At 32.1% G+C, this 18300-nt stretch overlaps 1 protein-coding gene across 1 annotated transcript in view; it reads left to right on the top strand.

Moving 5' to 3' along the window:
- The window catches only part of LOC108917520 (chondroitin sulfate synthase 1), a 36154-nt gene that overhangs the window by 3526 nt on the left and 14328 nt on the right, over positions 1–18300 (top strand). The gene's annotated exons all lie outside the window — the stretch shown is intronic.

The following is an 18300-nucleotide window of genomic DNA, read 5'->3' as shown; positions in this document are numbered from 1 at the left end:
ACTTCGATAGTAAGGCAAGAGAGGTGTAGTAATGCATGTGGTCTTGGTTTGAGGGTTTTTTTCGACGGGGGTGGTGTATTTTTCACCCAGGTCCTTCCGGTGGTAAGAGGGTTTGTGGTGGACGCGTTCAGAGCTTCCTTTGGAACGGTCGTAGTCAAATTTAATTTCGGTAAACAGTTTTAAGTCGACAGCGTATTACAAACAATGCGTTCCATCAATATTCGTTATGTTATGTCATTAATGAACGTTACGAATAAAAGCGGGCCCAAAATAGACCCCTGAGGTGCACACGATTTCTGCTTGAAAATGTCGGATCGGAAGTAACGGAATTGAACATTTTTCTCAACTGTTTCAGGTGATAGAAGGGATTTCGAGATATTCTGAATGAGAAATTTTCTCCCATGAATGATGATTAGTATGTAATAGACTTAAAATTGATCAAATAAATATTTATTGCGTTGTGAAAAAGAAGGAAAATGCCCAGTTTCTATTTTCTCGACTATCTCAAAATCTATAAAAGATATATCTACTAAATATTTGAAATTAGGGTAGAATTTTGTCAAACTTTCGATCTCTTATAATAATCTAGCTGAGAATCATTGCTGATAAACGGAATTTGTCAGGTTTTTGTTTTTTTTGTCTTAATTTTTAAACTGTTTCCAATTATTTGTCGCGCTTTTGAATTGTGTATCTCAGTTAAATTTCGAATGAAAAAGCCTTGTTTCTCACTCTCTGTATATGCTCAAAACTGAAATTTCAATGATGATAAATTAGAAAAAGAAAGATTGTAAAAATCAACGTTTAAACTGTATCTCATTTTTCGTAATTAGCAAAAAATTATTCTAAATGATGCAAAAAAATTGTAAAAGTTATGGTTAAAGTAAACATACAAAAGCTAATAATAGAATATACGTTTTTCGAGTATCACCCTGTATAACACGTAATTAATGAAAGAAAACGGTACCTGCGCAACAAAATTGCAAGCCAACCGATCTCCTCATAAAAAAGAGAAAGCTGTTCGTTAACGATACACCAAAAATGAATTGCGAGAATGATAATGACATGTCGAAAATTCAATGTAATAGACGAACAGGTAATTAATTTTTTGGGAGATGATAGAGCATGCTGAAGGTATGCTGTGCAATTTGGTTGTTGCATCGCCAATATTGCTTAAAAAAAAGATAACGGGTCTGGAAATACTCGTGTTCAAAAACTACAAAAGATAACTGTCGTCAAATATTTGTCCAATCAACACTTTTCTAATTAAAATAACAAAGTAACCTGGGACTGGAACCTATTGTTTTTTTATTTGTGAAGAAAACTCATTGTCGGAATTTAATCAGCCATGTCATTTTTATCACAATCGACGCCTGATAAAATTTTCGGGAATGCACGCCATTCTGTTGAATCTGCGATACCTTGAAGAGGATGATGTGGCTTTTAGCGTATATTTGCCCAAGTAAACACCGGCTAAATCGGAAAGATAATACGACGGTACACACAAGGAATTCCAAGTAACCATGTCAATTTATAAATGTGTGTGCTGTTCTGTATTCTCCTCGGTGTTTGGCCTGGTTGTTTACTCGTGAGGTCTTTTTGTTCGCCTTGTTCAATACACTTACACGCTCTAGAGTAACTGACCAGGAATGTAACAGACTTTCCTGAAAAGCGATCGTATTCTGCAAACAGCACGTGCCATTTTTAGCGCAGAATTTGTTCTTAGTTCACTATACAGGGCGGCGGTTTTGGCGGTTTACATTTTGTGTTCGAAAATGCCGACGTTTATTCAAATCTCGTTTAAAAGTGACACAAAAATTAAATGAATAAACGAATTACTTACCAATAGACGATATGTTCGACAAAAATTGTTCAAAGTTGTTTCCATGCATGTGTCTGTCACCAAAACCACCACACCACACGTTCACTAAAAACCGAGATCTCTGTGCAACGTGAGGCACACAACAACGCACGTGCACAAGATGCACAGGGTCGGCTTACATTTATGGTTCATTTTCTTGCAAGATTTTGTCGATTACATAGAAAATTCCCTGGGCCATAAATAATTGTTAATAGAGTAAAATATTGAAAAATTTTAAAAAAATTATGACAGTGTAAAAATGGGTATTTTTAGTATTGATCATTGTTTATTATGACAAGTATCTATAAAAAAATGTGTGGGGCGAGATCCGGAACATTTTCAAAATTGCAAAAATGTTTAAAATATTTTAAAAAATACCTATTTTATCTGTGTTTATTACTTATATCTTGGAACTTATGCATTTTGGAAGGATATTGAAGAGGAAAAAAGTTTTAGATTTGAATTTTATACAATATACTGTAAGTTAAAAATTATTTTGCAAAAACTATCCAACCGATTTTAATGAAATTTAGTGTGTTGTTTTATTATACTCTAAAGTTTTTTTCACCAAAATTAGAATGTCCTCGGAACAATTGAAATGTTTTAAAAAAATTATCCAAAATACTTGATTATTTTGCCTTTTTTTTCATCAATTTCGACAGGTCCGCTCTAGTCTATTATAAATATTTACTTATTTTAAAAATTGCTTTAAATATACATATGGTTTTCTGATATTTATCGCCCATTCTTCATGCAAAATTCATTTTGATTCGCAGTTGTTGTAACTTTACAGAAAATCGTCAATTAAACAAAAAATTAAGAATGACTTTTTTTATTTAGAGCTTACTTTCATTGTTACAGGGAAAATTATGTCGAAAAACGGGTCATTTTTCGTTCTTTTTGTACGTTTGTTGTTCCCTTGAATTTACCAATGGTTTTTTGAAATAGGCATACTCTGATTCTTATTCTACATAATATTTGCGATTTTTCTGTAGAACAAAATAGATGACTTCAAATACGTAATTCGTAACAGCATATTTGACAGTTCATTAAGGGTTTCTATACACGATCAGTTTTTATACACCAGATATTCCTCATATAAGTATCTTAAACATCTTTTGACATGTTTTTTTAATTTAATCTACGACTACGAGTTCATGTATGATTTTACGCATACATTTTCTTTAAATCATATATTTGATCAACCAATATCCATCAACTTGAAAAAATTGCTAGTTGAGTGTAATCATCGTGTAACATATTTTTACAACGAGATATAGAGGTCTATCGACTCATGGCCAACGTGATTATTCGCGATTAAGCGATTAGAAGATTAAGTCCTTCAGATAAGTGTATATTTAGTACCGTATCAACTATGTGATATAATTTAATTGCATATTCGCGTAACAACAGAGATAGCTATCAGCAGAACTTAAAATAGTTTGTTTTTTAACGTAAATTTCGATCTTTATCGTATATGTATATTACGATCGTCAGAGATCTGATAGCTCTCGGGTAAAAGGGGCGGTCTATTACTACTTTAAATCGTCAAGCATCCGCATTGAATTGAAACTATCGATTGCACAAAACGCAGTGTTACTACATTCGTTCCTGCTGACATAAACGTATTATTAGAGAGCTAATGTCGTTGTTTTCCTTCTAATAGACTCGCTTTTTAATGAACGGCAAATTGTGTGTGTAAATAGAAAACGATACGTGTAAAGGAACCCAGGTTCTTGTCACCTGATACAGCGTCAGACGGTAGCCAGTGACGTATTGTTGACGGATGCGGCCAACTCGAATATTTTATCGTAAAATCGATTTTTTGTTAGATAAGGCAAGTGCCTTGACTTCGTTGTTCGCTTGAAAACTGGTGAGTCAGCATCTCCGATCAGATAAATACAGGTAATATTACGTGTACGGGGTTCTTCAGGGATTTGGATAAGTTTCGTAAAAAAGGTTTCTCATTTTTAGGATGACTAGTTTTTTTTTAGATCGTATCTGCGATGTAAGTACTGATTCTAGAATGTGACAAGGTGGCTTTGAAAATACAAGTCATTGTCGGTATTTTATTGTTTAAGTATTTACTTTCGATACTCGAAAACGCGTTGAATAACCAAAGCAAACAAAAGTGGGTCCTTGATTTTAAGGTTAGGAGCAACCGCTGCCAACTAAAGTATTATTATCGCGGTACAAATTTAGGGGTGACTCGCCCCTAAATTTGTACCGAGCTTTGTTTTATCCAGTATCAATATCGAAAAAACGAAGCAGTAATTTAGTATTTTCCTGGAAATGAATTAAGAAACCTATTACCATTTAAGTTTAAAAACAAAAAATTATGTTAATTGCTTCGCACGCAAATGTTTTTATAATATTTTTTCCACATAAATGTCTATCGTTCCCTTTTTTTAAATTAACGTAAACAATTATAATACAATACGTACCCATTATGTTTGTACTGGCAAAACGAATTACTGTTATTGCCTCTGGAATTTCGTATAAATACAAGTTAGACCAGACAATAATTCTATGTAATTACTATACTATAACTTTTTTTTTTCTGTCATAATAACATGGAGGATGCTATTTTCATAACCATAAATTATCCAACTGACGCAAATTATCGTTTAATTCGGAAATAATAAATAAATTGACTGTTTTATTTTATGCCCGTCCATAAAATTGGTGGCAGGTTTATTTTAACGTCTTTTTTCGTTGGTCTGTGCGCGATATCCAGCTGCACTAGCTTAGGCTTGTCAAAATAGCTTATGCGGAATACCAGGACGGTGGCGGCACTATTTTTGTTTTTTTTTTTGGCTTATTTGTAGTGTAGACGTATAGTTGTTGATACCAGTTAGAATTTTTCCCCGCAATATTTTGTTTATATTATGTTTTATCTTATTGCAAGTCGTGTATTTCGGATTTCACCCAACTTTTGAACCTGCGAAGTCGTTTGCAGAGCCCCTACATGCGGTAAATTAAGCCAAATGTATCCCTAAAGAGCAAAAAAATTACAATATATTTTTTTTCAATTCAAAACATTGTTAAAATTAATTTATCGGTAAGCAAAATGCAGGTCTTTAGGAAGTAAGTGTTTATATGCTACGATAAACATCCGTTTACCACAAGCTAGCTCACTTGTGGCGTCCCTTCGTGTTTTAGATACTGGCAGTGTAATTCCTCGCCTCACAAGTTCGCGTTCAGCAGTTACTAGTTGTTATTGGCCGGTTCAAGTACTGGACGAGTTGCCAATCAATCTGGTGCATCTACAGCAGCAGTACATAGAATACTTAACCAAAAAGTTTTTTCTAAATGTCCACAACCTTTTGGAAATGAAATGCAGAAGGATCACCGGGACAATTTGTTACAGGCACCAGTCGTTTCTTGTTATAAAAATCTTATTCGTAAAGATAAATAAACTAATGAAGTGTAAATATACCTAGGTAGATAAGAGATATTTTATGACGCCTCTATTCAAATTGTGACGAAAATCGATATCATCAAGAGTCTTTTACAAACAAAATATGCCGTTAAAACTACTCAAATTTTATTTAAAAAAATAACAAGTGAAGAACGCGCCATTTTTGCAAAAGCAAAGTTATCATGGGCGTAGCTAGAATTTTGAATTGCATGCCATTCTTTGCAGAATATCTAAAATAAATAAATGTAGAATCTTAAGGTAGCTAACAGGAAAAACATTTTTATTGTTTTTTTTTCAAGCTTCATTTTCCTTTTGCACTGAAATCTAGTTCAATTCCTGATTGTTACATGTGTTTCAAATGAAGTAAACAATTACAGTCAATTAACTGTTCTTACTGTTTTATTTTTTTGCGTAAATAACTTCAAGTTACGCTTAATGTGATTTCCTTTTGCATCCGATTTTAACTGTTGTGAGATTAAATGCAAATTAATGTAATCTTTGTAATCGATACATTATTTTCTAGAAAAGTTTGTTGATTTGGCAAAATTTTTTTATCCCGTTCTTTTTTTTAAGACTAAATAGAAGTTATAAGCATAAAATTATGTTTTTTCTGAGGTCCGTGAGTAAATCGTACATTCCAGGGACGTACTAGAGTTTGACACGACGTGATAAAAAATTGATGTATTCGTAGAAGCTTAATTATGTACACAACAAAGACATATAAGTGAGGAAACCGAGCATTTTTTTATCGATAATTAAAAAGTATTAATGTTATGACCTAACCTCAAGAAACTCCTCTAAAGCGGTTTTCAGATTTTAAACCGACTTGAGTGGTTTGTGATTGAAAAACATTGAAATGAGATCGCTAATTCGAATGTTTTTCCAGTCATTGATTACTCAAGTCACATAGAAACCTTGAAAACCACTCTAGAGGAGTGCTTTGGCTTTTAGGGTCAAAACACGAACTGATTCGAGAAATACGACAAAATATGATGTTAGATTCGATTTCAGTGAGGTTATGGAACTTTTTTTCCGGCGCTGTGTATTTATTACTCCTATTATTTTCTATATTACAAATTGGGCACATCCCCCCCTCTCCCCTGCCCTCGAATACCCCCTTAACGGCACTTATGCCCATAGTTAATTTTCAGCTCTCCACAATTTTAAAATTTATTATAATTCTGGCCAAAATAAAGCTGACCATCCACTACAATTTCATATAAGGGGTGCCACACACGTTCATTTTTTTTTATTACATTATTTGTTGCAACTACTTCATCGATATCTCTTTAATAGACTAACTGCAACTTTCTTTTGTAAGAAATATCAAAAACTCGAATGCGTTATTAAAATAAGAACTATATTAACAAAATGACACAAATTCTCAATGCGCGCAACTGGTCCGCCGTGACCCAACAAATAAGGAAACTTCACAGACCTGTTACGGATGGGTATTTTTATACCATCGCCTGTACAGTTACCTTTCTGGTTATACTGGTCGCTTTATATCCTTTCACGAGAGTAAAAAGTTCCCGCCGAGCGCGATAAACGTTCTCCGTTGGCTTAATTATATTAAAAGCAAGCGATAAACAAACGACGATCGGTGGGCAGTTTGATAATCAATTTCGATACGGGGTATCGGGTTAGATTAATTTAAAGTTGAAGGCTGTCCGATTTACTAGCGACGACCTCGAGCGCTAAGTAGCTGACGCAAAATTTATGTAGATGTTACGATATAAACTTGTAATACCTTAAAAATAATATTGCAAGCGAAGCGGCTGTAAATGAGGCTTAAATTTGGTCCATCAGTTACATGATTGCTGCTAGAGTAAGATCCAAGAGCTTGAATCTTCTTATTTCAGGATGGTCCTTAAATTTTTTTAAGGTTACCTTAGCTGGGGACCTTGAAAACTTGTGACATTTTGCAACCAACATATAAATCGACTCATTTCAATATTCATAAGTGACTTATGTCGTGTTGTATTATTAGAATGGGTGATGGAAACTGTACATAAAAATTTATGAATACCTGGAAGAAATTGCATAAAAAAAGAGTTGCGTATATTCTTTAGACATATTTTCGATGATGTGATGTACTCTCACTCTTAGTTAGCTTTGAGAAATGCTTTTATTTCAGGTATTATTCAATTTTCCGAAAAATGGGAAGTTGCCACCTCGTTCTCCAGATTTGACACATTAGATCTGCTTAAGAGGTATTTTAGTTCCGTCTTACGTATTTTCAAGAGATTAATTGTAAAATAAACCTTATTTCTCATATAATCTCTGAAGAATCTATTGTTACCAAATCAGGAGAGTGGGGTGGCTCTGAAAACGTCGATGACCTTATAGGCTATTGATTATATCCAATAAAATAGGGTTAAAATGAACTATGACGTTCAAGCAATTTTGTCGTTCAAAGGGTTATTTTAGATGAAAAAACCTCGGAGAATTAGAGGGTGGAAATTAATTTTAGCTCGAAAACGAAGCAAAATTTCGCTATAGTTCATAGGAAAAATTATTTAGAGAATTAAATTTCTCATCGAAATAGCTTATTAAAAAAATTTAAAAGAAAAATGTTATGCAAAAAATCGTTAATAAACTATTTGAAAAAAGCAAAAAATTCGATTTTTTAAATTTTTTTTACTTGCCTTTAGTTTTTTTGAGTAAGTATAGGTACAGGCTTCATAAAAAAGTAGATAAGATTTCCTTCAAAAAGAGAGGTTGTAAAGTATTTTTGGATGAAAATTGACTGATATATGGCTACTCAAACTTGGCCAATTTTTTTGATTTTCGTCGTGTTTATCCTTATACGTTTTAATTCTCATTTTTGCAAAAAAGGAAGGAAATAAGACGTTCAAGAATTTTTATCACATGACTTGTTCGAAGGGTAATTAAAAATACGCGGGGTGCTATTAAATTAGAGGGTTGAAACTGAAGATAGGGGGGAAAATGCCCATTTGCAGTTTTTTTAAATACCTATAGCACGAAAATTTTGTAGAGAATTGAATTTCCCATCGAAATGACTTATTTAAAAAATGTAAAAGAAAAATTTTATGCAAAAAAATCGTTAATAAACAATTAAAAAAAAACAAAAAATATGATTTTTTTATTTATTTTTTTCTTTTTCGACTAATTTTGCAATACCTATCTTTACTCAAAAAAAAACTAGAGGCATAAAAGTAAAAGAAATTAAAAAATCGAATTTTTTACTTTTTTTCAAATTTTTGTGCTTTTCTTACGGTACTAAAGCCCGCTGCCAATTTGAAAAAATTAAGTTCCATCGAAATTATTTGCGATAAACATTATCTATATAGCAAAGAAATCTACTCATATGCACATATCATACATATTGACTAATTAACAACATAAAAATATCATATTTAAGTAGTTTTAAATTTTATTTAATGAACGCATAAATACTATGTAGATGTGGCCACAGCGCTAATAATTGACTAGCAATTGTACACACTGCGAACCTACAGACCTCGGACATCGGAGATATTGCGCGTCAAATTCGGGTAAAGATGCGTACGCGTACAAAAATGTATTGTGTGTAAACTATAACAATATAATTATTATATGTAGCAAATATATCGTATTATCCTCGCGAAGATTTGTATCCTTTATTTAAAATCCTTAAATCATGTGAACTGGTAAAACAACGAGAATTATGTTAATTTAGTTCTAAATAAATGAATTGACACTCGCGCCCATCTCTCGTCCAAGTCAAAGAAAATGTTGGATGCAATTTTGAAGGTTCTGTGATAGAAATTACATTATTACACACTGTTCGTGTTTTTAATCTTTATTTGAGTAATGTTACAAAAGTTTTGCAACTATAACTAATTTTTTAGATATAAAGTTTGCTGAGAAATAGTTATGTTCCTTTGTTATTCCGTACAAATGCTTTTATCTCAAGTATTACTAATTATATTAATCAAGTAACGAAAACTTTATGTAACCCTAAATATTGCTGGGTAATTGTTACGATGTTTTTATAAACCATTAAATATATTAAAAGGATTTATCAACTGTATTTTTTATTCCAATAAATATATCACAGCTTCCTAGTCTTTTTTAATTAATCTAGTTTTTTAAAAACATTACAAAAAATCATCTGTTGTGTATAATTTATTGTTGATAATAATGTACATGGGATTTAGGAAAAATGTATATGTTTGAAATCAATTTCGTTTTTATCAAGTCTTTCAAATGTATTCCCTCCTTGCTGTCAACTGATTGCGACGTTGCCACATTAATCCTCAAGTCAGACAGAAATGCAATTATTGGTTTCTGTTTCTAATTAATACAGAAGTACTAGGTATGTTCAAAACCTACATTGGTTTTACGTCAAAAATAAAATACTGTGTACTATCTATAGAAAAGTTTTGTTTCACAATTTCTACATTTTTTCTCAGTAATGGTCAAAAAATGAGCCGCACCGTCCATCTTCGCCATATAAACCTATGTTAAAATGAACAACAACAAAATTTCAAAAAAATATGACGCACAGAGGGAGCACTGGGTAATACGCTATATAAATTTCAAATACATCTGTGCATTTGAGTAAACCCGATATACCTCCTTAAAAAACTGAAAGGGGTGCGGTTTTTTTTAATCTAAAATGACCATTTGAATGATTCATGTAATAAAATATCTTGACCGTCATAGTTCGTTATAAAATTTTATAATCAATCAATAGCCTATTATAACTTTACACAATTAGCAGAACGTAATTTTGAAATTGTTCCGGAAGACTGCATTTTGTAATCATTTATACCAATACCGCTTATCTCGGTGCTTTTGTGATTTGAGAACAACCTATTTGGCGATGGGCGGGGAACATCCTGTCCAATTTACCAAATAAATCGCGTGGATGGTTATGCTGTGATGTAGGGCGCGTATTCGATCAGAACGCAATTGTAGTCATTCCGTTTCGGCCTTAAATATTTTTATTGTCGCCATTGCGGATGGGCAATTCCGTTAATGATTCTCTGATTAATAGAATAATATACTTTTTAACAAATAATGTATTCTCTGTGACTCACACTCCCGAAAAACGTAACTGATTGCATTCGTCGCCGGGACCTGCAAGTGCACAGTTATTTATAGGAATATATTGGTCAATAAAATTCAAGTCACCTACAAACCGGCGCGTAAGTGATTTAAAAAAATTTACATCAAATACTTAACAGCTTGGTATTTATAGAACGTACTTATTGTCTTTGAATTGTTGTAGTCGTTCGTTTTCCCTGACGTAGCGAATTCTGTGACAAATGATTCTTTGCGATTGCATTGAAACGCATAATATAAAAATCAGGTGACCATTCATTCATCCTCTTTTTCTACAAATATGCCCAGTCATCGACTTTGGTGCACGAGTATACCAAATTTTTTCATCTGTATCTTATATTTAGCCAAATGTTTGTTATATTTGAAACAAAAAACAACCAGGAACAATTTTTTTTATACAAAAATTTACACTGAAATGAATAAAAAAATTTTAAAAATTGTGTTGCGTCAAGTAAATCCAAGCTTTTAAGATTTTTTTTAAGTGGTTTGAATCTGGACATTTAGCTGGCCACCACGGATGAATGGTACGTTTATCTGTTGTTTGAAAGGTGTACAAGCAACACATTTTATTATTTCAATTACAATGCGGTTTCGAATCAAAATATAATTTTTTTTTGTTGAAATATTAATCTGTTTTAGAATTTTGTTGATTTTGTCAAGGAAGGGTACATTCAAGAACTAGACTAGGGCGGATCTGTTTTGAGGTGGATGAAAGAGCGGGCAAGCAAACATTTTTGCAATTTTAAAAATGTTCCGGACCCCGCCCAGATCAGAGTTCTACTGAAGGTATTCCAGCAAAAATCTCAGTTGATCGATAATCATTTCGTGCAGATTCTGAAAAAGCTTGAATTACCCAACTATATTTACGCGAAATCGTAAAATATAAACCGAATTGCACACATCCAAAGTTTGTTATTTTACGTTAATAGACCGAAAACTAGTAATAAAGAAAGATATATCGGAGAAAGAAATAAATATGTATAACATAAAAAAGAAAATGCTCGTTTCGAGAAATAAAAGTTACTGTAATTGAGTTCATAACGTTCGTATTTTATTTTTTTGTGTAAACCGATAAAAAAAACGTTACAATTTTCTCACGCTCCTTACAAGACTTTCATGCACCGAGATCGACTTTTTAAACGAAACAAACGTAGTTAAAGAACAAAATATGTTTACAGAAAAATTTCCGTTCGTTTTTCGTTACGCTTTGCATATTCACAATAAGTACTTAGTATTATTTACAATTTTGCCAACCTCCTGACCTCATTAATGATTTATCAGCAATAAATTTCGCTTTATCCGAGTAATTTTGTTCTTGGAAACAATCGAGCTTAAAATAATTCATCGAAATCGAGACGGCTCATATGCAAAGACGGCTTAAATGTATCGTAACCGATTACTTTTTTTTTAATAACCGTCCATTAACTTCGTTTCTCTTAAAGGGAATAAACATCAATGATATAATTGTCTGGTATCTCTTGGGGCAGTTTTATTACCAAGACATAAAGTTTGTCTTAACGACAATCCCATTTAGATAGCAGTAAATCTTTTTGATGGTATCCGGTGGGCATGGAAAAATATTGTTTCTCCCTTTTCGTGTTTATCGTGCAATGAAATGTTAGTAAACTCTAATTCCTTACCAAATTAGTCGGCAAATTGTTTTCATAAGAAATTGTTATGGAAAACGTGACGTTAGTCACGATTCTGTTTCAAAACTTATGCTAAATTTGGAAAGTTATACAGATATTTATAAAATATGGTCAATTTTCGCGAACAAAGGTTGTCTGTTCTGTCGCCTGTCACTCAAAATGACTAATGACAGCAGATTCGTGGTGTGAATATAATATGGTCTTATGAAATGGTTTTAAGTGTTGTAACTTTCTGTCACTTTTCTAATAATTCAGAGCTGTTGTGACCCTCTTCACATCAGTCATTTTATTATGCAAAGTAAGTAAGTTTTCTTCGAACTCCAAACTTGACAAAATATTTGAGGTTATAGAGTTAATGCAGACCTAAACTGGCTTTTTAAATGCTGTGTAAATGTTAAATTCATGTCATTTGTAAACGTTTTACATATTACGTATAACGATTAACTAAAATTGTATGTTTATAACATCATATAACTACCATTTGTGTCAAAACGAAAGTTTGTAGTTCCCTGCTGACGTCATCCGCAGACAGAACACATTCTTTGTAACGATATAGCGTCAGTCCATTGAGTTACAAGTTGTCTAATGGATGTAAGAGATTCTCTTAGTAAATTTTACGGTATCTATTCATTTCTAGATTATATTAAACATAATTTACTTTCATTTTACATACATTGTCTAGCTCTGAGTTAATTGTTAGCACGGACGAGACAATCCTGTCGGAACCTTGGAGACCAAGGTCTCTTTTCTATTAGATTCTCTACGGGTACTTTTGCCAAGTGAATTTCGCAACGTGTTTTCCCTCGTTTCCGATTCATTAACGACTGTTTATATTTTCGTTCGGAACAGACTTACAACTAATACAATTTGATGCATCCCGATAATGAGCGCACTTACCTACATAACAAGGCGGTTATCACTTACACGAGAAATGTTTAAACTGGATAAATAAACAAGAGGTAGGTAATAAATCATGGTGGCGGTGATATCGTTGATAGGATTTGGGACGATAGCAAGAACAAAGTTTACAGAATAAATATTCTGTAAACTTTGGCAAGAATAACAGTTCGTCTGCATATGCTTTCTGTGTGGTCAGGTTCGATCTTTTGATCTTGTCGACATTTCGGGGAATTCTTGGGTCTTGTGAAGGGTCTCCAGAAAAGAGAGAGATGGTTTTTAGACAGCGACTTATTAAAATTATCAGATATCGGACAGGACAGAATACATAAATTACTTTGTTGTCGTTTGACGAATGTGTTCTTTTTTTAATCTCGTACCGAAATGTTTTTGATAACATCCGGATATGTGGTAAAGTGACTTTGAAAAGATAGCTAGAGTTAAGACCACAGTTTTAGCAAATTATGGGACAATATCGCTAGCAAACTAACACGCAGTTAATGTAAAGGATGTTAAATAAGTTTATAGACAAGGGCGGATCTGTTTTGAGGTGGATGGAGAGGGGGCAAGCAATTTTTTTCTGGATTACCTTCAGTGTAACTTACATAATAAAAGTGTAGATCCCTAGATCTGGGTGAGGTCCGGAACATTTTCAAAATTACATAAATACCTATTTTGTCTCAGTTTTTTACATATATCTTGGAACCTATGCAGTTTGGAAGAATATTGAAGAGCAAAAAAGTTTTAGAATTGAATTTTGCACAATATACTGTAGGTTAAATATGTTTAAAAGTTATTACCGATGTTGCAAAACAGCAATAACTGATGAAAAAAAAGTTTCTTTGATAATTTTTTAAAAATATTTTAATTGCTTCGAGGGCATTCTAATTTTGGTAAAAAAAACTTCTAATATAATAAAACAACACCCCAAATTTCATTAAAATCGATTGGATAGTTTTTACAAAATCATTTTTTGAAAAAAATTTTAGAATTTTCAAAATGTTGTACAGCCTCAAATAAAGCATCTAGACACTTGAAAATTTTTTCACATAGAAAAGACCGCTTAACCTTTCGAATGGTCTTTGAAAATTTTAAATCGGTTGATTAGGACAGCCACAGTCAATTTTTAAAATTAACACTTTTTTATTTTTAAAGAATTAGCTTACCTTTATCAATTTGCAACTTAGTTGTTTTCAAAAATTATAATTTCAAAGTACTATTTTTTCTTAATTTTATCTGTATTTAACAAAAAAATTAATTTCCAAATAAAAAAATTAATTTGTTTAAAGAAAAAATATTTAAATAATTGTAATAATTATAACTAAATATATTCATATTCAGAGTGTTGAAATATATACGTAAACAATTTTTTTCATTGAAAAAATGCAATAGCATAGGGTAAAATATACAGTATATTTAATGCATAAATAATATATTTTGTTTATAACAAAATATGCAGAAATTAGACAGTTGGCATTACGATATTCGAATTCCTTGGCTCGCGAGACATCGGAATAAAAAATACATCGAAATTGATCCATTAGAAGCCGAGATATGCAATTTTTTTCGTACCTTCCCATTTTGGGAGGCCACTGGATCAAAGGTTATTGCTAAATTGTTTATAAATTAACGGTAAATGCCGATAAACCTATCGCTTATATCTCGAGAACCAATAAACGGAATTTAACTTTTTTTTTAAAAAAAAAAGAAGCGTCTTTCCGAGTATTTTAAAATTATAATTTTTGAAAAAACTAAATTGCAAATTGATAAATGTAATCTAATTGTTTAAAAATTAAAAAAAAAGAGTTAAGTTTAAAAATTTACGGTGACCGTCCTAATTAACCGATTGTAATTTTTCAAAAACCGCTTGAATTTTTTCACAATTTTTTTCAACAATTTTTTTTTGCGAAAACTATATAACCGATTTTAATGAAATTTGGTGTGTTGTTTTATTATACTCTAATAAAGTTTTTTTTACTAGAATTAGAATGCCCTCGGAGTAATTAAAATATTTTTAAAAAAATACCCAAAATACTTAATTTAATAACTAATGATATTGGTAGCCTTATTTTTATTCAGTTTGTTGTCAATAGTGGGAAATTAGAGGCCAAATTTCAAAGAAAAACACCAAATTTTCTCAATTGTCGACGTTTCGTTACTTATCGTGACATCCTCAGGACACTATAAAATTTAATAATTTCAAAATTACATCACAATTTATAAATAACAAACTTAACGTTAAAATATTAAAAAAGTGTATCTAAAACATTACAATAAAATGAATACAGCAATATCTATATAAACATGAAAAAAAAAAAAATACAAATACAGACACACTAACAATTTTTATATCTCACAAATTTAAAAACAATGTAATTTTAATACTTTTGTTTTTAAATTTGTGACATATAAAAAATGTTAGTGTGTCTGTATTTGTAATTTTTTTTTTTCATGTTTATATAGATATTGCTGTATTCATTTTATTGTAATGTTTTAGACACACTTTTTTAATATTTTAATGTTAAGTTTGTTATTTATAAATTGTGATGTAATTTTGAAATTATTAAATTTTATAGTGTCCTGAGGATGTCACGATAAGTGACGAAACGTCGACAATTGAGAAAATTTGGTGTTTTTCTTTGAAATTTGCCCTCTAATTTCCCACTATTGACAACAAACTGGACTTAATTTAATAATTTTGCCTCTTTTACATTAATTATTACTATTTTGCAACATCGGTAATAAATTTAAACAGTTTTAACTTATAGTATATTGTGCAAAATTCAATTCTAAAACTTTTTTCCTCTTCAATATTCTTCCAAAATGCATAGGTTCCAAGATATAAGTAAAAAAATCAGATAAAATATGTATTTTTTTAAATTTTTTAAGCAAATTTGCAATTTTGAAAATGTTCCGGACCTCGCCCAGATCTAGGGCTCTACACTTTTGTTATGTGAGTTGTACTGAAGGTATTCCAGCAAAAATTAGCTTGCCCCCTCTTACATCCAAGTAGTGGGATATTTTGTAAGTTTGGTTTGCAAGAATTCATACTGACAGCAAAATCGTTAAAATTTCGTTACTGAACCTGTCAAAAACTCAGCCCTTTTGCCGCAAATATGATGTTCCTTCTTTGAGAATAATCTAAAATAAAAGGAAATATCAAAATTTTAAAATGGCAAATATCGGAATACCGTCCTTTCTTAAGTCAATACTTGTTAGATGGACTGTAATGGTGAGTACTATCATGTGACTTTCCAAAAATATACAAAAAATCGCACAGCAGAACAACTGGGCGCTCGTCAGCAACGTCCATCTGGTATATCTTGAAGCGTTAGAGACCCTAGACCTCCAAAGCGGAGCGATTGTCTTTCACTTGGCAACCCAGACCGAGCCGTAAAAAACGGTCTAGACCCGTTTCACGTTTCGTTATCCGCTACGAAACTATTAAATCACGAGGTTTAGCGGCTCGGCTCGAGTGTTACGAATGCAAGTGACCTCCTTGTCGGGCAATAAAATCCTTAAGACGTAATAAAAACGAGTAACTGCAAATTAAACGACGACGATTGCATTTCCCTTTAGAGCTTTCGGTTGCGTACATCCACCTCGGGAACAAATTGGAAAACGATTTAGGACGCTGTAGCCACTTTATTGGCTAATTTGCATATTGTTTTTTTTTCTCCTTCGATTGGTATCCCGTGTAAAGTCTGCGAGATGCCTTTTAACAGTTATTTTGTTCCGTCGACGTTAAATATGGAACTGTGAATAGTTGTTCATTCTCGCAAAAAAGAATTGAAGATACTCAGCCGTTCAACGAATTTTAAAGACCAATGGGTATCATGACTACAAAATTCACAATTTGGTGTATTTGCCTGAGCGTCACATTGAAAACAGACTTAATTTTATAGCTCAAATTGTAGTAAATGTAGAAACTGTTGACCAGAACCTTTTTCGGCACGTTCTTTGGACGGACGAAAGTTATTAGTTATTTATTTTGTTCCTGGTTTTATTCGTTATACGAATGTCACTCTAATGTTTATTCTTCATTACAGTATTTGTAACTTTGTTCAGTTTAGCAAATTGTTCTTGAAAATCAAACAAACGTTAATGTATCGTCAGTAGCATTCAATATGTACCACTTTGTATATCCACCTTGTAGAACAGATTCCTGCGTAGATCTTTCGAGTCATGATACCGTCCCGACTCCTATATAGTGTAACGAATGCACCGATTGTAATCCATCGAATAACGGTACCTGGTAGATGTAACCAATTTCTTTTTAATAATGCAGCGAGATTGCCTTCTCACGACGTGGGAATAGTTTAACGTTTTTCGAAAACTCGATTAAGATCTTAGAATGGCTCCATTTTCTGTTGCGTCAGTTTTTTTATGGGTTCGAAGCCCTCAGTACTAATTTTAGAAAAATTAACAATTCGAAAGGTTGGCAATTTTTGAGAGAAACCTATATTTTATTTCGACTAATTTTCTATCGTTTTAACTGTTACAATTTCTTTCAGAACTTCTTAATGCATAGTTTATGTTTATTATAAACACTTCGCTGCGTATATGTCCTCGCCATACTAAATTTTGGAAGTAAACAAACGATATCACGAAATGTTTATTTTAAAACACCACTCTCCTTTTATAAATCCAGATAAAATTTGAATTGGATGTAAAATATTCTGACATTCTTTTTTAATTATCCAACGATTGAGATAACCCATCCTCACGTCACCGTCGTTAGCGTCATCCTCTACAGAAAAAAAATAACACATGAATATGATTAAATGTTTTTTCAAAGAAGCTACTGTTTCCGTAGTTTTATTGTGCTTGCCTCTTTTTTCGGGTTGCAGCCACGTTTAACAGATGTGTGCGATGCGATACTTGTTTATTTTTTAAATCTAATTAGGACCCTTTTGTTTTACTTTTTTGCCCAGATCGCCTTGAATATTCCCAAAGTTTGGCATCATGTTTGGTATTACTAGGCTATTTCCTATTTTTCCTTATAAAAACGTTAAAATAACGTTGTAGACTGTAAGGAATTTGTCATAAACTGAAAAAAACTGTGATTAACGCGTAAGTCATCCGGTTCGTTAGATTAAGTGGTTTTATGAAGATGTATGTCCAAATAACTACATCGTACATCAAAATAATTTATATGCAGATCATGCGGTGCCAGATTAATTAATTTTAGGCATAGAAAAACGCAAATTGTTGCTTAAAAAGTTAACGAACTTTCGGCTATAAAAAAAAGGTGCTGAGGATTTGACGCTTACAAATTTTTGAGGTATAGCAATCTGTTAATTAAAAAATGTTATCGAAGATTAAAAAAAAGCTTGATTGATTATGTGTGCGTGTTTATTGTTTTAATCAATATTTTTGTAATAGTTACAATCCTATAAAAC

This window comes from Anoplophora glabripennis, unplaced genomic scaffold (genome assembly GCF_000390285.2).
Source record: "Anoplophora glabripennis isolate ALB-LARVAE unplaced genomic scaffold, Agla_2.0 scaffold1, whole genome shotgun sequence".
Classification (NCBI taxonomy): Eukaryota; Metazoa; Arthropoda; class Insecta; order Coleoptera; family Cerambycidae; genus Anoplophora; species Anoplophora glabripennis.
Note: the sequence above shows the minus strand (reverse complement) of the source record. Positions and strands in the feature narration are given on the sequence as shown.